The sequence below is a fragment of the Sapajus apella genome, unplaced genomic scaffold (assembly GCF_009761245.1).
Source record: "Sapajus apella isolate SASKATOON/1434 unplaced genomic scaffold, GSC_monkey_1.0 scaffold88, whole genome shotgun sequence".
Taxonomy (NCBI): domain Eukaryota; kingdom Metazoa; phylum Chordata; class Mammalia; order Primates; family Cebidae; genus Sapajus; species Sapajus apella.
The window spans coordinates 6,243,786-6,264,410 of NW_022437028.1; the positions used below are offsets into that span (position 1 = coordinate 6,243,786).

The window sequence follows — 20,625 nt, forward strand, 5'->3', positions numbered from 1 at the left end:
TCCTTCCATCATGTGGCTCCCCACCCAATCCAGGGCCTTGGAATCATGGGCATTCTGCCAGCAGCCAATGCAGTGTGGTAGGAGTGAGCAGAGAGGGCCCATCTACTTTCTAGGGGCTATTCCAGGAAGTGGTCACATCTGCTTGCATTCCATGGGTGAGAATTAGTCACATGGTTCATCTCCATACCAACAAGGAATGCTGGGAGATGTAGTCCCCAGATTGGCACTCTTGTCCCAGGAAGGGAAGCAGGAACATTTGGCGGTCACAGTGGGGGTCATGGGGAGGGAGAACGCAGAGAGGATGATGTCTCTGCCTCTGCCTCAGGCTTGCCTGGAAGGCAGAGTTCACTGACTCAATGCCTCATTCATTCATTCATTCATTTGCAAAATTATTCATGAATGTATTCATTCACTCATTATTCCCCCCCATGTCTCATGCACACACTCATCTGTGCACACGCATTCATACACACATCTGCACCTCCTGTAAGACCCATTCAAGACCTGGGGGACTGGGCAGGGAAGCAGGGCCAGCCAGTGTCACAGACACACCGTATGGACAGCTCAGAGGGCTTCAGGCTGTAGAGTCCCAAGAGATCCAAGGGAAGAGGGGAACGTGGTGAGGAGTCGGGAAGTTGACAACGGGGTTCTAAGGAGGCCTGTCCCTCTAGCACGGCCTGGGTGGGTTCTGGGCCTGGGTGGGTTCCAGGATCAGGAAGGGGGAAGAGCTGTGTGCCCTGCTCAGGGTAGGGGCCTGGGCCGCAGATCCAAAGAGAGATAAGATGCGGCAAAGACTCAAGGCCACTGGCTCAGGGGCAGGCCTGGCTTTGGGTCGGACAGATCCTGGCTCAGATCATTGCCCAGGTTCCTTATGGACCAGATGGCTGTGGCTAAGCTCTGAACTGCCCTGATCCTCAATGTTCTCATCTGTAAGATGGGATGCTGGTCCTTCCCTCATGGGCTCACTGTGGGATTAGAGGTAATCAGGAGGAAATACAATCACTGGAATACAGCAGTTTTCCTTTTTAAATTTTTTTATTATTATCTTATTTTTAAGACAGGGTCTTATTTTTAGCCCAGGCTGGAGTACAGTGGCCTGATCTCAGCTCACTACAACTCTGCCTCCCAGGTTCAAGTGATTCTCCTGCCTTAGCCTCTTGAGTAGCCGGGATTACAGGTGCCCACCACTACTCCCAGCTATTGTTTGTATTTTTGGTAGAGACAGGGTTTCACCATGTTGACCAGGCTGGTCTCGAACTCCTGACCTCAAATGATCCTCCCACCTCGGCCTCCCAAGGTGCTGGGATTACAGGTGTGAGCCACCGTGCCCAGCCTTATTTATTTATTTTTAGATAAAGAATCTTACTCTGTCATCCTGGCTGGAGTGCAGTGGTTCGATCATAGCTCACAGCAGCCTCAAACTCCTGGCCTCAAGGGATCCTCCTGCTCCAGCCTTCCAAGTAGCTGCAATTACAGGTGTGTGCACTGCACTCAGCTAATTTTTATTTCTTTTTTAGTAGAGACAGGATCTCACTATGTCACCCAGGGTGATCGTGAACTCCTGGGCTCAAGTGATCCTCCCACCTTGGCCTCCCAAAGTGCTGCAATTACAGGGGTCACACCCAGCCAGATTAGTGCAGTCTTCAAAGATGTGCATCACTGCCGCTCCTGGGCTCAGGCTGAGAGCGGGCGTGGGTCTGTAGGAGACTTGATTTGAAGCCCCTCCAAGTGGGTGCGGCATAGGCTGCTGCTGACAGTCGTCCCTTCCCAGAGGAGGATGACCCCAGGCTGGGATGGGGGCTAGACCGTTAGGGCTGTGTGACACCTTGGTGGTGAGAGGGGGTCCTGGGGGCGGGAGGGCCCATGTGAAGCTCTAGGCAGAAGCAGCAGAGGCCACAGCCTTGAAGTGTAGCTCCCTCCCCTTCTACATCACACCCCCAGATCTCAACAAAAGCTTTCTTCCCTCACATCCCCACATCCCAAGGATGTGCACATTTTAAAAGACCCTAATGAGGGCAATGCTTACCCCGGAGCGATGGCCCCTGATGGTGGATTTATGAGCAACGAGAGGAGAGTAGAAAGCTGGGAGGGAGGAGGGGCGAGCAGGGGAGGCTGCCGACTCTGCTCATTTTTTATTAAAGATCTGCTTCAAGGTCAGCCCTGCCACAAGGGACTCCTCAATTTCCCAGACTCTTCAGAGAGAGATGGAGATGGGCTGGGGGAGGGGAGGGAGATGGAGAGGAAGAGTCCTGGGTGGGCTAGGCAGAGGGGCACAAAGAGAAGGAGGCCGCGTGGTCCACAAGGGTTCCTCAATATGATCTGAACCCAACAAAGTGCTGGGCACAGACGGGGCACCAGGGAGATGCCAGAGGGAACGAGGAGAGAAAACGGAGGCCAATAGCATGGGAACGCTGATGGATTGGGCCAGCAGAAGAGTATTGGGACAGCAGAGAGATCAGGTTTTGTTTTGTTTGAGACGGGGCCTCGCTCTGTCACCCAGCCTGGAGTGCAGTGATGTGATCTCAGCTCCCTGCAGCCTCAACCTTCTGGGCTCAAGGGATCCTCCCAACTCAGCCTCCCAGTAGCTGGGACTACAGGTGCCTGCCATCACGCTTAGCTAATTTTTGTATTTTTTTGTAGAGACGGGGTTTTGCCATGTTTCCCAGGCTGGTCTTGACCTCCTAGTCTCAAGGAATCCTCCTGCCTTGGCCTCCCAAAGTGCTGGGATTATAGGCATGAGACACAGCACGTGGCCCAGGTTTTGTCATTCTCAGATAAAAGGCACCACACCCATCATCAAGTTTCTCCAGCTTATAATCGTGAGATCAAGTTCCCCTCTGTCTCCCAGGCTGGAATGTAGTAGCCTGGTCTCAGCTCACTGCAACCTCTGCCTCCAGGATTCAAATGATTCTCCTACCTCAGCCTCCCAGGTAGCTGGGATTACAGGTGCCCGCCACCACACCCAGCTAATTTTTGTATTTTTAGTAGAGACGGGGTTTCACCATGTTGGCCAGGCTGGTCTCGAACTCCTGACCTCAGGTGATCCACCCGCCTTGGCCTCCCAAAGTGCTGGGATTACAGGCGTGAGCCACTGTGTCCAGCCAAGAAGATTTCTAATACTAGACCTCATAGTAACCCTCAGAGACAGGTGTTACTAGCCCCATTTTACAGATGAAGAAACTGAGGCTCCAGGAGGCTTAAATCACCTTCCCAAGTCCACACGGCTACAAAGCAGCAAATCTGGCTCAGATCGTAGGTCTGATTCCAGATCCCAGGTCTGATTCCAGATCCCACTCATCCCATGGAATCAGCACATCCTGTGCCTGGCTTGAGACTCTCCCTCCAGTAATAACTCCCAGCTAATTTTTGTATTTTTAGTAGAGACGAGGTTTCACCATCTTGGCCAGGCTAATCTCGAACTTCTGACCTCAGGTGATCCACCCACCTTGGCCTCCCAAAGTGCTAGGATTACAGGTGTGAGCCACCACGCCCAGCCAGTGACACTGTTTTATTTGTTTTATTTTTTATTTTCAGGGACAAAGTTTAGCTTTGTCACCCAGGCTGGAGTGCAGTGGCACGATCACGGCTCACTGCAGCCTCGACCTCCTGGATCAAGAAATCCTCCTGCCTCTGCCTCCAAGTAGCTTGGACTATAGCTGTACACCACCAAGCCCAGCTCATTTTTATTTATTTAGTTTTTAAAGACACAGATACTGGCTATGTTGCCCAGGCTGCTGAGACACTGTTTTATATGCAGATGTCTTGAAAAGGCTCATTGGCCAAGTGCCATCTGAGCAGAGATTGCCTGTTCAGAAGGAGAGTAACTGGAGAGGGGAGGACACAGGGCAGGGGTCTCGTATCAAGGCCTGGCCCAGACAGACACTCTGAGGCTGCAGAAGTGGGGACAGGGCCAGGTGCAGTGGCTCACACCTGTAATCCCAGCACTGCGGGAGGCCGAGGCAGGTGGATCACACGAAGTCAGGAGTTCGAGACCAGCCTGACCAACGTGGTGAAACTCCGTGTCTACTAAAAGTACAAAAATTAGCTAGGCGTGGTGGCAGGTGCCTGTAATCCCAGTTACTGGGGAGGCTAAGGCAGGAGAATCATTTGAACCTAGGTGGCAGATGTTGCAGTGAGCCAAGATCACACCATTGCACTCCAACCTGGGCGACAGAGCAAGACTCCGTCTAAAGAAAAAGAAGAAGAAGAAGAAATGGGGACCGTCCCAGGAGATGGAAGTTCTAAAGGGCAAGGAAGGAACTGGAGAATCCTTCGGACTCACAAGTCTCTGACTTACAGACCAGACTTGGGGCAGGGAAGGTTGTTGAGTCAGAGATCTAGAATGAAATAGACATACCCTTCCAAAGGTCCAATTAACAAGAGCTTGATGAAGGGACCCTGCACACAGGTGCAGATGAGGATAGCAGCACGGACTGACAAGACATAGAGAAGCAGCCAAGGACTTAAATTACTGGGAAGCAGTTACCACTCCTAGGAGGTGGAGAAGCGAGAGGCTGGAGAGGAGCTCAGCAGGGGAACAGATCCCTAACCGCTCTCTCTTCCCCTTCTCCTGGATCTGGCGTCTCCTGGTGATGCCTCTCCTCCGATGAACCCAGTCAGACTCCAAGAGCAAGGGGGCCTGGGTAATCGGCCTGCAGAGGTCAGCCTCCCGCCAAGGCCTGGAGCAGGGCAGAGATAGAGCCGGAGGATCACAGGAAGAAAAGCCAGCACAGATGGCGGTGCCGCTTGCTGAAATGAGCCACACAAGGGAACGAGCGCTTTTTTGGGAAATTAGCAGGCTGGGTGGGGAAACCAAGTCAGAGTCTGTCTCTATGAGCTGGGGGAAGGGAGTGCGAAGGGAGAGGGGGAATACTGGGATGGAGAGGTGGCCTGGGATTTCCGAGAGTGGTAGCATGGAGAGCTCCAGGCAGCCGGAAAAGTTTGCTTGCAGCCAGCTTTTTTTTTTTTTTTGACAGAGTATTGCTCTGTCGCCCAGGCTGCAGTGCAGTGGTGTGATCTCAGCTCGCTGCAACCTCCGCCTCCCCAGTTCAAGCGATCCTCCCACCTCACACTCCTGAGTAGCTGGGAATACAGGCACCTGCCACCACATCTGGCTAATTTTTGTATTTTTAGTAGGGACCGGTTTCACCATGTTGGCCAGGCTGGTTTCAAACTTCTGGCCTCAAGTGATCTCCCTGCCTCGACCTCCCAAAGTGCTGGGATTACAGGTGTGAGCCACTATGCCTGGCTGCAACCAGCTTTTCTGGGCCTGAATTCCCTCCTCCCTTGAAGCTGCTCCCATTGTGAAACCACAATGGGAGGCAGAATGTAGAGACGGACCAGGGGAGGGTAGGAGAAGGTGTGCCCAGCTGGGGCAAAGTGTTCCCAGGTGCCGATTCTAGAGTTGAGGCCAGGGCTGGTCAGGAACCAAAGTAATGTGGTGAGGTTTCATAAAGCCAACTTTGGCTGCGCGCGGTGGCTCACGCCTGTAATCCCAGCATTTTGGGAGGCCAAGGTGGGTGGATCACCTGAGGTCAGGAGTTCAAGACCAGCCTGGCCAACACAGTAAAACCTTGTCTCTACTAAAAATACAAAAATTAGCTAGGCGTGGTGGCGTGCACCTGTAGTCCCGGCTACTCAAGAGGAGGAGGATCGCTTGAACCCAGGAGGTAGAGGTTGTAGTGAGCCAAGATCGTGCCACTGCACTCCAGCCTGGGAGACAGAGCAAAATGCAAGACTGTCTCAAAAAAAAAAAAAAAAAAAAGGCCAACTCATTTAAGGTGTGCATTTCACCCTGAGATGATGCTGCGTCTGTGTGCCTCCTGTGAGTTTCCTCACTCCTCTGCACGCACCTGGCCATGGTTTTTCAATCAAGGAGAGATCTGCAGCCTCCACCCCCAACCCTCCACTCCCAGGGCCCTCTCCCAGACCTTGATTCGCCTTGGAAGTCCCAGCCAGGCACAGAGGGGGCAGCTCCTCTCAGGAAGAAGGAGCAAGCAAGCTGACTGGTGCTAGGCCAGCCCAAAGTCCCAGCAAATGAAATATTCATGCAGCCAGAAGGTAGGAGACCAGCAGAGGACTCACCCCGCCGGGGCTGCGGAGCTGCGGTACTGGTGACAGCAGCTGTAGCCCGCCCCTCTCCCTCACTCTCAATCTTTGTTCTGCAGATAGTGCAAGGGCCTGCAGTTCAAGGATCTTACACACACACACACACACACACACACACACACACACACACACTACAAAGACACTGGTAGGTAAAGAAACCTGGACAAAGGAAGAGGGGAGGGGAAGGGTGAAACCGCATTTGCAAAAATTATAGCAGAGGGCCAGGCGTGGTGGTTCAGGACTGTAATCCCAGCACTTTGGGAGGCTGAGGCAGGCAGATCACCTGCGTGCAGTCAGGAGTTTGAGTGCAGCCTGCCCAACAGAGTGACATCCCGTCTCTATTAAAAATACAAAACAAAACAAAACAAAAACCGTAGGACACAGTGGCTCATGCCTGTAATCCCAGCATTTTGGGAGGCCAAGGTGGGCAGATCACAAGGACAGGAAATCGAGACCATCCTGGCCAACACGGTGAAACCCCATCTCTACTAAAATGCAAAAAAATTGGTATGGTGGCAGGCACCTGTAGTCCCAGCTACTACTTGTGAGGCTGAGGCAGGAAAATTGCTTGAACCTAGGAGGCGGAGGTTACAGTGAGCTGAGATGGTGCCACTGCACTCCAGCCTCGGCGACAGAGAGAGACTCCGCCTAAAAAAAAAAAACAAAAAACAAAAAGACTGGGCACAGTGGTTCACACCTGTAATCCCAGCACTTTGGGGAGATGAGGGGGGCGGACCACCTGAGGTCAGGAATTTGAGACCAGCCTGACCAACATGGTGAAACCCCATCTCTACTAAAAATACAAAAATTAGTCGGGTGTGGTGGCATGCACCTGTAATCCCAGCTACTCAGGAGGCTGAGGCAGGAGAATTGCTTGAACCCAAGTGGCAGAGGTTGCAGTGAGCCGAGATCATACCATTGCACTCCAGCCTGGGTGACAAAAGTGAGACTCCGTCTCAAAAAGATTAAAACAGATGCACACAGACACACGGGGGCACATACACACATAAACCCAGACACAGACTCACAACAAACATACACTCAGACCCAAGGATGCCTCTTGGTGTTATGCAAATGCTTTCTAAAATCTGCACCCCTGGCACCTGACGCCTCACCACTGTCCTCCCAAGTCAGACCTGCTGCGGCACTTCCAGTCCTGCCTTCCTACACAGCCCTGGAGACATCAGTGGGGAGCTTGAAACAGGGGCCTCCACTTTCCTGGTTCCTAACATCTCCATTAAGGGAAGGTCTCTGGTCTCCCAGCATTTCCACCTCTGAATTTTCTCCACTTAGCCTGCTTACTGAAAGGAGGGCAGGAGCTGTGGGAGGAACAGAACAAGGTTACACAGAGAGTAACCCAATGGTGACTTGAAGTGTGGACCCCAGACTCCCAACCCAGCAACATCAAAGGCTCAGCATTTCCATTCTCAAAATCCTCTTCCCCCCCAGCCAGGCACCGTGGTTCATGCCTGTAATCTCAGCACTCTGAGAAGCTGAGGAAGGAGGATGGCTTGAGCCCAGGAGTTTGAGGTTGCAGTAAGATATGATAACACCACTGCAGTCCAGCCTGGGCAACAGAGAGAGACCCTCTTTCAAAAAAAAAAAAAAAAAGAAAAAGTCCGGTTGCAGCAGCTTACGCCTGTAATCCCAATACTTTGGGAGGCCAAGGCAGGAGGATTGCTTGAGGCCGGCCATTGACCTTTCTGAGGACAGGCTGGGCAACATAGTGAAACCCTAGCTCTATCAAAAATTTAAAGTTTTTTTTTTTGACAAGCTGTGTCTCCGTTGCCCAGGCTAGAGTGCAATGGAGTAATATCGGCCCACTGCAACCTCCACCTCCCAGGCTCAAGCCATCCTTCCACTTCAGCCTCCGGAGTATCTGGCCTCCCAGGTTCAAGCGATTCTCCTGCCTCAGCCTCACAACAAACGTTCCCCGGGGCGGGGAGTGGTGGACAGTGGGGAGGGTTCGTCCAGTCCTTCCCTGCTGTTGCCTCCGCTGCGGGCGTTCCTCCAGGCCTGCCGAGGGCGCTGCGGATACGGGGCCGTGCCGCTCTGGCCGACGGGCGGGCAGGGAGGCGCCTCGGTGGCGGTGCGCTGTCCAGCATTTCAGCAAGCGGCGGCGGCACCCGCGGGGAGGCGGGGGGCGCGGGGCCGTGGGGACCGTGGGGCTGCCCTGCCCAGCTCAGCCCAAGCGAGGCGGCAGCCCGAACCGGCGGGACCCGAGGGCTTGGCCCCACTGCCCGGCAGATCGCGGCGGTCAGCGGGGAGGTGAGAGCGCCTGTGGGGCGGGGGCATCTCCCAAAGGGGCTGGGGCTGGGTGGAAGCCTGGGCCTCCCCAGCACCACCCCCCCGGGGTCTGCAGGCCCTCGGAGCAGAGGGGCGGTGTGGGGGAACAGGGTGGGTGTCTGTCCGGGAGTGCCAGGCACCCGGAGAGCATAGATGAGGGACGTTCATTTCACTGAGAGGGATGGAGACAGTGGGGACACTATGGGGTCATGGGCAGGACTCCCCTGGGCATAAATGACCATGGCCTGGTCCACGAGGGTGCCAGGGAGGCTCCCAACTGCAGTCCCACTGAGGAGAAGGACCTGCTCCCCAGGGAAGGGAGAGACCGATGCAGGGACCCCGTGGAGATGCTGGTCACTGGCCCGGGTGGAGGGAGCAGGCCCCCACCTGAAGGCTGGGCCTCTGTCCAGTAAGAGGTGCCAACCCAGGGGACAGCCTGGCCCCTTTCCCAGCTGCCCAACTGCCCCTAGGGAGGCAGGAGCTGGCAAGGAGAGCTGGGTTTCACACAGGATGGCATTTACTCTTGCACTGGGAAGAGGATGGAGGACACAGAAGAGAAAATAGCTACTAGGAGTTTGGGGGGGTTCTCTGTGCACACCCCCTACCCCCAGATGCCCAGAGAGAGTTTCTAGAGCCCAGAGTTAGCCCAGCCCCAGAGCGAATTCCTGGTAAAGAGAAGAGCTGAGAAAAGACGCAGCTTCTGCCTTGCATCCGCCTCCCCCTCCCTCCCAGGGCTTCTGCCTGGACAGTGTTGAAGCCTCCTGCAGTTCCTGCTCCTGACAGCAGATCCATTGTGGGGAGAGATTTAGGGGGAGCAAGGGAAGGTTGTACCAAGGTCTGGCCTGGTACTTCAAAGCCTGTTCCCTATTCCAGTCATAACTTCTTGTTGCCCTAAGACCTCACTCACCCTAGCATCAGGGGGCTTGGGCTGGTCTTTTGTTCCATGGCAAGAGAAATAGCAGGTGCTAGGCTTGATAAAGAGATGTACACCAGTTCCTCTGCCCAGGGGGCATCTTAAGGTCATGGCCCCGGCTTGTGCCACCTTCTTCCTCAGCCAAAAATAGGACCCAGCTGGCTAGGAAATTGTTCCCACACAACACTAGCTTTCTGGTTCCTTAACTTTATACCCCATCCCACTCTCCTGTGGGGTGGAGGAGGTATTCTTGAAGAGTGACTGAAGAGTCAACTGGGTTTTAAGAGGTGGCGATATGTGGGTTGGGAGTCATGGACTCTGATGCCAGAAAGACATAGGATCAAATCTAGGTTATGTGACCTGAGGTAAGCCATTGACCTTTTTGAGTCTGTTTCCAATCTGCAAAGCAGGTGTGGTGTTAACAATGTCTACTTTGATGTTGAAAGAAATACTCTGGATAAGGGGATGGGAGACTACTTTTATGGTATAAAATGCTGGGTGACTGTTAGTAAATAGGAGACAAGTAAGAATTGCTTAAAGAAGAGCTGGATAAATGTGGAAGAGTGTTCAGTGATATTTGAAGCATGTTTTTCTGTTCCCAGAGGAGATGAACATTGGTTGAGGGCCTCATAGCCAGCTCCATGCTGGGCACAATGCAACGGTTGACTCAGCTAATCCTCACGGAAGCTTCACAAGGAAGGCATCATTGTCCCTATTTCATAGCTGAGAAATGAGGCTTGAGTGACTTTCCCAAGGTCATGAAGCCACTCACGCTGTCCTCCTGGAGGCAGGAGAGTTACTGATGACCTGTCCCATCCTCTGTTTATCAAGGCCCAGTTCAATGCCAGTGTCTTGTTCACGATGCCAGCTTTACAGGTGGAAGCCTGAGGGAGATGGATGAGGGTGTACAGTGCAGCGAGGAGGTGACTCCTGCAAGGTCACTGGGATACTTGGAGGTAGAATATGCTTTGAACTGGCCAGCCAGGTGCCTCTCTCCCTGTCACACCTGCCAAAGGGGGAGTCTGGGTCTGACAGTCCCATCTGCTCACTGCTGCACCCACTTTGCATCTCTTCTGCCTGCCAACCTCTTGCTGACCCCTACAAGCCAGTGACTGCCCCTTCCTTTCTTAGTGTGTCACCCTCACCTCCTGAGATTGTCCATGGCCAGATGTGGCTACTGGTGCTGCTGGGGTCAGCCTCCCTTCCTGACTTTTCTCCCTCCTCTGCCCACATTTTATTGCCACACCCCGCCCCCAAGGACAAAATCATAGCTTTTCCTGTCTCAGAAGCCTGCTAGGGGCACTGATGGGGAGGTTAGGGGAGCCCAGCCCCTCTTCCTTCACTCCTATACATACACTGAGCCTCTGCCCATGGTCCTGTAACTTCACATACATGATCTCATCTCCTCCTCATGTAACCTGGAGCCAAAGGTGCTGCTGTCTCCCTTTCACAGAGGAGCAAACCAAGGCCTGAGAGTGTGATGGGACTTTCCCAATGTGACAGAGCAAGGTCTTAGTGCAACCCAAGTCCACTGCCTCAGGACCCCAGGATGACTTTCACAATACCACTCTGCCCCCGATTCTCCAGGCTCCCCAGGGTGAAAATCAACCCAGGCACTGTAGGCCGGTGAGTGTTGGAGGGGTGGGTGGCAAGTGCTAGAGGCAACTGAAGGACACTTGAACAGGAGTCCAAAGACCTTCTTTCTGGGCCTATCTCCGATCCTGGCTCCCTGTATGACCTTGAAAGGGGCCCTTCCCATCTCTGGGCTTCAATGCCCCCAATCCTAAAATGATGGGGTTTAATTCCAGGTGTGGTGGCTCACGTCTGTCATCCTAACACTTCAGGAGGCCAAGGCAGGAGGATCCCTTGAGGCCAGGAGTTCAAGACCAGCCTGGCAACAGAGTGAGACCCCACCTCTACAAAAAATTGTAAAAAGAAGGCTGCTCTCCTCTGAACACCACTTCTCCGAGCTCCTTTCTCCTCACTGAGCCTCCTGCCCCTCAGCGAGTCCCCACTCCTGATCCCCTCTCCCCTCATTGAACCCTCCCCTGTCTCTGACCCCTCCACTCCTTCACTGAGCCAAGGTGTTGGAACAAAGAAGGCCCTTCACCTCCTCCCTCCCACTCGGCCTGAACTCATTTGCATACTGACCCAGTCCCTTTGCAGGGCTTGCCTCCTGTCTTTTCTTTCTTTATTTATTTTTTGAGGTGGAGTTTTGCTCTTGTTTCCCAGGCTGGAGTGCAATGGTGCAATCTCAGCTCACTGGAACCTCCACCTTCTGGATTGAAGCAATTCTCCTGCCTTGGCCTCCTGAGTAGCTGGGACTACAGGCGTGCACCACCATGCCTGACTAATTTTGTAGTTTTAGTAGAGACGGGGTTTCTCCATGTTGGCCAGGCTGGTCCTGAACTCCCAGCCTCATGTGATCTGCCCGCCTCGGCCTCCCAAAGTGCTGGGATTACAGACGTGAGCCACCGAGTCTGTGCCCGACCTCTCTCTCTCTCTCTCTTTTTTTTTTTTTTTTGAGACTGAGTCTCACTCTGTCACCCAGACTGGAGTGCAGTGGCACAATATTGGCTCACTGCAACCTCCGCCTCCTGGGTTCAAGCGATTCTCCTGCTTCAGCCTCCCTAGTAGCTGGGACTACAGGCATGCATCAGCATGCCTGGCTAATATTTGTGTTTTTAATAGAGACAGAGTTTTGTGACGTTAGCCAAGGTGGTCTCAAACTCCTGACCTCAGGTAATCCACCCACCTCAGCCTCCCAAAGTGCTGGAATTACAGGCATGAGCTGCTGTACCCGGCCATGCCTCCTCTCTTTACAGCACCAGCTGCAAACTCAGTCCTATTTTCCCAAAAATTCCATGAATAAGCCTCAATCACCTCACCTCTGCTGCTTCCCCTGTCCCATACCTGTGGTCCTTGGGGGGCCTCCTGGGCTCTGGTGAAACACCCTAGGAGGTGTATGGAAGACATCCTGGTGTCTCTGCAGCTCACCTCAAATTCTGGGCCAGAAAGGACTCTAATCTTGGTTCAACCAAAGAGTCCTGGGATCTCTAGGTGGGCCACTGGGCCTGTTTAGCCCTATTTTCCCCTTTAATTAAGACCCAAGTCTGTAGGTGACTTAGGACAGGTGAATTTGAAATCTCAGCTCCAATAAATCAAAGCTTGAAACACTGGAGGTGACCTCTGCCTCTGGTGATGAAGCTACAGGCTTCCTAACATACAGATTTATAGGGCAGAGAGATGTTTAAGTCTTGGGACTGACAGGGCCTTCATGGGTTGGGGGGATCATCTAGTCAAAACCCACTTTTTAATTTTTTTTGAGAGAGGGACCCAGTCTGTTGCTCAGGCTGGAGTGCAGTGGCACAATCACAGCTCACTGTAGCTTCAATCTCCTGGGCTCAAGCAGCAGCAGTGCTTCCGCCTCAGCCTCCCAAATAGCTAAGACTACAGGAATGCACCACCACATGCAGCTATTGGTATGTTTTTTAGAGATGGAGATTCACTATGCTGTCTTGGCTTCCCAAAGTGCTAGGATTACAGGTGTGAGCCGCCACGCCCATCTAAGGACAGCTTTTGATGAGTGAAGAAGAGTCAGATGAGCGGAAGGGAAGGCGTTTGGGAGGCAGAGTGAGGGGGAGTGGGTTCAGAGAGGAGAAAGGGGTCAGAGAGAGAGAGAGAGAGAGAGAGAGAGAGAGAGAGTGCGGGAGGCCCAGGAGAACAGAGGGGACTATGACAGGGAAGGGCTTGTTATCACCAATTACAGACCCAGCCTGGCCCAGCCTAGGCGTTCACTGTGGCGTAGCACCTGCTGATACCTCTGGGGTGCTGCCCCTCTGCCCTCTTCTGGGTCATGAGCACAGGAGGGTGACATCTTCATGCCAGAGGCTCAGCCTGTGGGCCCCATGTCATCTAGAATAGGGTTCTCAGAGGGCCTGGGTGGGTGACCCAGGTTCAGGCTGCTTCACTGACTGCTGACCTAGAAGACAGGCCCTCTCCCCCCGGGGCCATGTGTGCATTGGCTCCAGAGCAGTCCTCGCCCCCTCAAGGACTCCTCCAGAGCCTAAAGCCGCCGGCCTGTCCGTCTGCAGTGCCGCTTCCTCGGCAGCCAGCCTGGCCTCAGCCTCCAGCCGCCCCCGCCCTGGCCTCCTGCCCACTGCTGAGAATGCTGTGCCGGTGGAAGCTGGCGGACGGTGCCACGGCTCCCTCTGAGGGCTGTGAGGAGGCTTGGCCTGGTTACCCAGACCCCAGGGTGCAGGCAGCTTCCTCAGCTGAGCTCCTCCCAGTCCGGCATTCCTCCCCACCACCATTTCCCAGGACTCCCCAGGATAGAGACAGGTAAAAGCAAGTTGTTAGATTCTTAGAATCAGAAGAATGGCATATCTTCAGCCTAGGCAACATAGCAAGACCTCAGCTTGCTAAAAAATTTAAAAATAAGCCATGTGTGGTGGCACATGCCTGTCGTCCCAGCTCCTTGGGAGGCTGAGGTGGGAGGATTGCTTGAGTCTAGGTTATAGTATACTATGATTGCACAACTACACTCCAGCCTGGGCAACAGAGTGGGACTTCATCTCAAAAAAAAGAAAACACATACACACACACACACATACACACACACAGAATGGCATACCTTCGTTGTACAAGTCTTGGGAAATGCAGAAACCAAGGAGAAAATAGAAAAAATCCGTAGTTCCACCACCCAGAGACAACCACTTTGAATACAGTATGGTATTTCCTTGCAGGCTTTTTTCCATGTGTCCATAGGTACATAGAGTTAAATAACCAGAGACACGTGGCTGGGGGAGGTCTGTGGCTGTTTTTACTCTATCATGAGCATTCACTGATGTCTTTAAAGACTCTTGGCCAAGCACAGTGGCTCACACCTGTAATCCCAGCACTTTGGGAGGCCGAGGTGGGCGGATCACGAAGTCAGGAGTTTGAGACCAGCCTGACCAACATGGTGAAACCCCATCTCTACTAAAAATACGAAAATTAGCTGGATGTGGTGGCGCACATCTGTAATCTCAGCTACTCAGGAGGCTGAGGCAGGAGAATCGCTTGAACCTGGGAGGTGGAGTTGCAGTGAGCCGAGATCGCACCACTGCACTCCAGCCTGGGCGACAGAACGAGACTCCGTCTCAATAAATAAGTAAATAAATACTCTTTAGGGCCAAGTTTGGTGGCTCACCCTTGTAATCCCAGCACTTCAGGAGGCCGAGACAGGAGGATCGCTTGAACCCACAGGTTTGAGACCAGCCTGGGCAGCATAGTGAAATCCCATCTCTACTGAAATAAAAAATAAATAGATAAAAATTAGCCAGACTTGATGGTGCATGTAGTCCCAGCTACTCAGGAGGCTGAGGTGGGAGGATTGCTTGAGTCCGGGAGGTTCAAGGCTGCAGTGAGCTGAGATTGCACCACTACACACCTGCCTGGGCGAGAGGGTGAGACTGTTTCAATAAATACATAAATATTCTTCAAAAAGCATATTTTTAGTGGCCTTATAAAGGCTGAGTAGGCTGGGAATAGTGGCTCACACCTGTAATCCCAGCACTTTGGAAGGCCAAGGCAGGCAAATCATCAGGTCAGGAGTTCGAGACCACCCTGGTCAACATGGTGAAATCTTGCCTCTACTAAAAATACAAAAATTAGCTGGGCATGGTGGCAGGAGCCTGTAATCCCAGCTACTCGGGAGGCTGAGGCAGGAGAATTGCTTGAACCCAGGAGGCGGAGGTTGAGGTGAGCTGAGAGCATGCCATTGCACATCAGCCTGGGTGACAGAGGAAGACTCTGTCTCAAAAGAAAAAAAAAGAATGATAGTGAGGTGCTAGACAGAGAGGGCAGAGGGTTGGCACTCCAGAGGCTGCCATGGGCAATCGCACAGAGGTATGAAACCTCCTGGTTGGATTCAGGGGATAGAGAGTTGTCAGATGTGGAAATAGCACTGGACAGGGGTGGGCCTGAAAAATAGAGGGCAGCCCAGTGGGCGTGGTCAGCCAGGCTAGGCCTTGAAGGACCCTGAAAACCATAGTAAGAACTAGAATTTTTTTTTTTTTTTTTTTTTTTTTTGGAAACGGGTTTTTTCTTTTTTTCCCCGGCGGGGGTGAAAGGGCGGGATCTTGGCTCATCGCAACCTCCGCCTCCTGGGTTCAGGCAATTCTGCCCCAGCCTCCTGAGTCGCTGGGATTACAGGCATGCGCCACCATGCCCAGCTAATGTTTTGTATTTTTAGTAGAGATGGGGTTTCACCATGTTGACCAGGATGGTCTCGATCTCTTGACCTCGTGATCCACCCGCCTCGGCCTCCCAAAGTGCTGGGATTACAGGCTTGAGCCACCGCGCCCAGCCTCTAGAATTTTTTTTTTTAAGACAGGGTCTCACCGTCAGGTAGGCTGGAGTGCAATGGTGAGATCATAGCTCACTACACCCTCCAACTCCTGGACTCAAGATATTCTCTTGCCTCAGTCTTCCAAGTGGCTGGGACAGGCCTGTGCCACCACACCCAGCTAATTTTTTTAAATGTTTTTGTAGAGACAGAGTCTCGCTATGTTGCCCAGGCTGATCTCAAACTCCTGGCCTCAAGTGATCCTCCCATCTCAGCCTCCCAAAATGTTGGGATTACAGGCATGAGCCACTGCACCCGTCAAGAGCTGAAAATTTATTCAGAAAGCAATGACAATCATGTGCTCTGGGGCAAAGCCATAAAATGCTCAGGTTTGCACTTCAGGAAGCCCCCTCTGGCTGCAATGGGGTAGGAGGGAGAGAGGGAAAGAGACCAAGAGCAGAGAGGCCAGGGGGGTGTCTGTCTGCCTGTTCATCTGGGCAGGAGGTGATGGTACCACTGTCAGAGGAGCAGGCTTCAAGACTGGCAGAATCTCCAAGCCACCCCTTCTCCCATCAGGGTCCCAGAGGGGGCTTCTGGGGAGGCAGGCAAGCTGGAACACTCAGTGGGTCCTTCCTTGAGGCAGTCCTTTCTTCCCTCTCTGTCAAGCTGTGTCTGACACATATGTCTTGGTCCTTGGGACCCATCCATCATTCTCCCCAGAACACTTCTCTCTTCCCTGCCTCTCAAATGCTATCTTCTCTGTCCTGCTCTTCAGACATCAGAAAGCAGAGACAGTCATTCATTCACTCCTTCATTCATCACACAGCAGCGGCCCCTCCCCACTTAAAGCTGCATGAACACATGGTCATCCCCAAGCCCTGTGCTAGGCACTAGGCAAAGAGTGGGCCTAGTGGCCGGGCACAGTGGCATGCACCTGTGGTCCCAGCTACTCAGGAGGCTGAGGCGCGAGGATTGCTTGAGCCCAGGGGTTTAGGGCTGTAGTGCACTATGATTGTACCTGTAAATAGCCAATGGACTCCAGCCTGGGCAACATAGTGAGATCCTGTCTCTAAAAAAATGGGAAGAGCAGGACAGTTCTAGAGCCCAAGCAGCCCTGGAGAATGTTTTTAGATGGACTTGGGGTCATGTAGGAGCATTCCAAGGGCTGCGGGGACACTGGTGTGGGGAAGTTCCACCTGACCCGGTTGTCTTTGATTAACTTTTGAGCCGGCATCACAGATGGAGCTCATAGAATGAGTGCAGGTTTGCCAGGTGGAGGCACAGGAGGCAGGGTGCTTTTGGCAGGAGCAGAGAGGAGGAGGCAAGAGCACCAGGTGCTTGGGAACAGTGTGGCTGGAGTGCCGGGGTCTGGGTGGAGGAGCTGAAGCCCAGGGTTGGAGACGGGGCGTCCCAGTGGAGGGGTCTTAGTGCCAGGCACTCTAGCCTTTTTTTCCGTGGACAGCAGAGAACGCCAGGAATGTTCCCAGCAGGTAAGTGCACGGCCAGAGCTGTTCCAGGAAGGTCACTCTGAAGATCGGGTGTGATTTGAACAGATGGAGACAACAGGGGGCCTGCGGTGTGTTTTCAGGACGTGGGTCATAAGGCCTGGGGCCTTTCCCCTCCTCTCTGCAGCTCAGCCCAAGCTGGACACCCAGAACCGCTGCAGCCATGGTTCCTAGGTGCAGAGGTACCTCCCCAAGTTCTGTTTGTTTTTTGTGGTTTTTTTTTTTTTTTTTTTTTTTGGGGCAGAGTTTGGCTTTTGCCCAGGCTGGAGTGCAATGGTATGATCTCGGCTCATTGCAACCTCCACCTCTCTGGTTCAAGTGATTCTCCTGCCTCAGCCTCCCAAATAGCTGGGATTACAGGTGTGCGCCACCATGCCCGGCTAATTTTGTTTCTTAGTAGAAATGGGGCTTCACCATGTTGGTCAAGCTAATCTCAAACTCCTGACCTCAAATGATCCACCCACCTCAGCCTCCCAAAGTGCTGGGATTACAGGCATGAGCCACCATGCCCAGCCTCCTGCCCCAGTATTTCTAGAACACTCTATGAGTAGATTCCCAGAACTCACCCAAAATGACTGATTCCAATAATTTTATCATTATTACTATTATTATTTTTAGAGACAAGATCTCACTCTCACTCTGTTGCCCAGGCTGGAGTGCAGTGGTGCAATCTTGGCTCACTGCAACCTCTGCCTCCCAGGTTCAAGCGATTCTCCTGCCTCAGCCTCCCAGGTAGCTGGGATTACAGGTGTACACTACCACGCCGGGCTAATTTTTGTCTTTTTAGTAGAGACAGTGTTTTGACATGTTGCCCAGGCTGCCCTCGAACTCCTGACCTCAAGCAATCCACCCACTTCAGCCTCCCAAAGTGCAGGGATTACAGGCGTGAGCCACTGCACCTGGCCAAAATCTGCATTTTTAAGGCTCCAAGGTGACCCTACATGCTAGAGATGAGAACCAGTGCCTTATCTATTGCTTTGCACATGCGGTTCCCTTCACCCAGAACACCCTTCCTCCCTCTTCCTCTGCCTCCCTGAGCACCAGGCTCTGCTCAGACCTCTTCTTTGTGATGCCCTGTTCCAGTCTGAGTGCCCTCGAGGGCCCGGGGCTGCTGCTTCCCCGGCCCACTTTACACACCATTCTGTCTGGTGGTTTACCTTTCCAACTCATTTAGCCTTTTCTGCGAGCCGGAGTCTGCTGCGTGTATTAACTTATTCAGTCCTCACAACATCCAATGAAGCAGGCAGGCCATCATTTGGGAAATGGAGGCGCGGAGAGGTTGATCACGTTGCCCGGCTAAGAAGTGGTTGACCCGCAGAGGCTGCACCGAGGCACTGTGAGGCCCCACGGCGGCCGTTCTTTGAGGGCAGGGACCTTGCAGGATTCACTGTTGCAGGTCGTCAGTGCAAGCACAGGGCCTGGTATCTAAGAGGTACTCAATTTCCTCATCTGTAGGATGGGCTGAAGGAGAGCAGTTATCTCCCAGGGCTGCTCTGCAGCTTGGGGATATGAGAGGGATTGGAAGCTCTAGGGTGCGTGGTGTGGATGGGGAGCAGTGGCAGAGGCTCCTCTCTGTTTTGTTTATTTATTTATTTGCGACAGGGTTTTGCTGTGTCACCCAGGGCGGAGTGCAGTGGCACAATCATAACTCACTGCAGCCTTGAACTCCCAGTCTCAAGCGATCCTTCTGCCTCAGCCTCCCAAGTAGCTGGGACTACAGGCCCATGTCACCATGCCTGGCTAATTTTTTTTTTCTTCATTTTTAGTAGTGATGGGGGTCTCACTATGCAGCCCAGGCGGGTCTTGAATTCCCGGACTAAGTAATCCTCCCATCTCAGCCTCCCAAAGAGTTGGAATTACAGGTGTGATCCACCGCGCCCAGCCCGCTCTTGGATTTTGTTTCCCAGACAGGAGAACTTGTCCTCCTCCGCCGTGCTGTACTTCAGCCTGACCCACAGAAATCAGCCCCTTTGACCCCGGTCTGGGGGTGGGTACCCTGATGGAGATTCTCAGATGATGGCAGAGCAGAGTGGAGACTTGGAGACGGCCCAGCTGCAAGGGCAGCTCCCACTCCCGATCTGACCTTAAGCGGCTCACCTGTTCCCAGAGCAAAGAGGACCTCCCTTCAGCATCCCCACCATTCCTACCTCCCACCCACCATTCCTCAGGGGCTGTGGGTTATTGTCAATGATATTGTTAATTAGCTGCTTAATTAACTATTTAGGCTAATCAGATTAATTGACATTAATTGGTTACCATTTGTCAAGGACCTTGAAAAGCTGTGCTTCTCAGAGTTGAAGTGTGACTGGTGCCGGGCAGGGGAGTCGGGGAGTAGCTGCTGCCATGCTGAACAGCTGGGGGTATGCAGGTGGCAGGCAGTGGCAGTTCCAAGGCCACCAGGACCACTGCTCAGGGACCATGCACCTCCTGGCACCTCTCAGGGAGCACCAGCTTCTGAGTTCCGGCCTCTCACACCTTGGGACACACATCACCTCTTCCTCTCCCTTAGTTGTTTGAGAAAAGGTCTGACAGGGACGGGGGAAGACTGAGAAACTTTCCTTTTTGTGGAAAAAAAGGGGGGGGGGAGAGAGGGAGAAAGAGAGAGAGATGGGGTCTTGCTATGCTGCCCAGGCTGGTCTCGAACTCTTGATCTCAAGTGATCCTCTCACCTCAGCCTTTCAAAGTGCTGGGATTACAGACATGAGCCACTGTGCCCGTCGAAGAGACTTTCCTTCCTCCATCCCCAAGGGCTGTAAAGACCTTAGAGGGAGAGGGACCTTAAAATTCTAAATAAGCCGTGAAGTAAGTAGGTCACCACATAACAACTGCTAGGATGACGTGCATATGTTCAGGAAAAAAAAAAAAAAAAACAGAAAAGATGAGCAGCGTAGGGTAGATAAAATATGCAAAATATTAAACTATGATAAAATGATCATATTTGCATTATTTAGTCAATTACAGCCCCCAAAACCCACAGTACATTTTTATGCCTGTTTTAAAACACAACTAACAGTTTTAAATTATAGCACTTGAAACAACAACCAAAAAAACTACTATGAAATGCATCCTACGTTTTGGGAAGAGGAAAAAAAAAAAGCCAACCCACTGAAAAATGGGAGTGTGCATTTGTCTTTAGAGCCATTCTCTGAAGATTAAATGGCTCCCATATTTAGTCCAATACTGGGCTGGGAGTTAGCAGCGGTCTTTCTTTTTTTGTGTGTTTGTGGGGGGGTGTTGCGGAGATGCAGTCTTGCTCTGTCGCCCAGGCTAGAGTGCAATGGCGAGATCTTGGCTCACCGCAACCTCCGCCTCCTGGGTTCAAGCGATTCTCCTGCCTCAGCCTCCCAAGTAGCTGGGATTTCAGGTGCCTGCCACCACGCCAGGCTAATTTTTGTATTTTTAGTAAAGATGGGGTTTCACCATCTTGTCCAGGCTGGTCTCAAACTCCTGACCTTGTGATCCACCCGCCTTGGCCTCCCAAAGTG

At 52.8% G+C, this 20,625-nt stretch overlaps 1 protein-coding gene across 1 annotated transcript in view; it reads left to right on the forward strand.

Moving 5' to 3' along the window:
- Positions 1–8,207: 8,207 nt before the first annotated feature.
- Positions 8,208–20,625, forward strand: part of SRRM3 (serine/arginine repetitive matrix 3) — a 74,570-nt gene continuing 62,152 nt past the window's right edge. The window contains exon 1 of the mRNA XM_032255028.1: positions 8,208–8,376. The gene's annotated coding sequence lies outside the window, so the exon portion shown is untranslated. The remainder of the gene's footprint in view (positions 8,377–20,625) is intronic.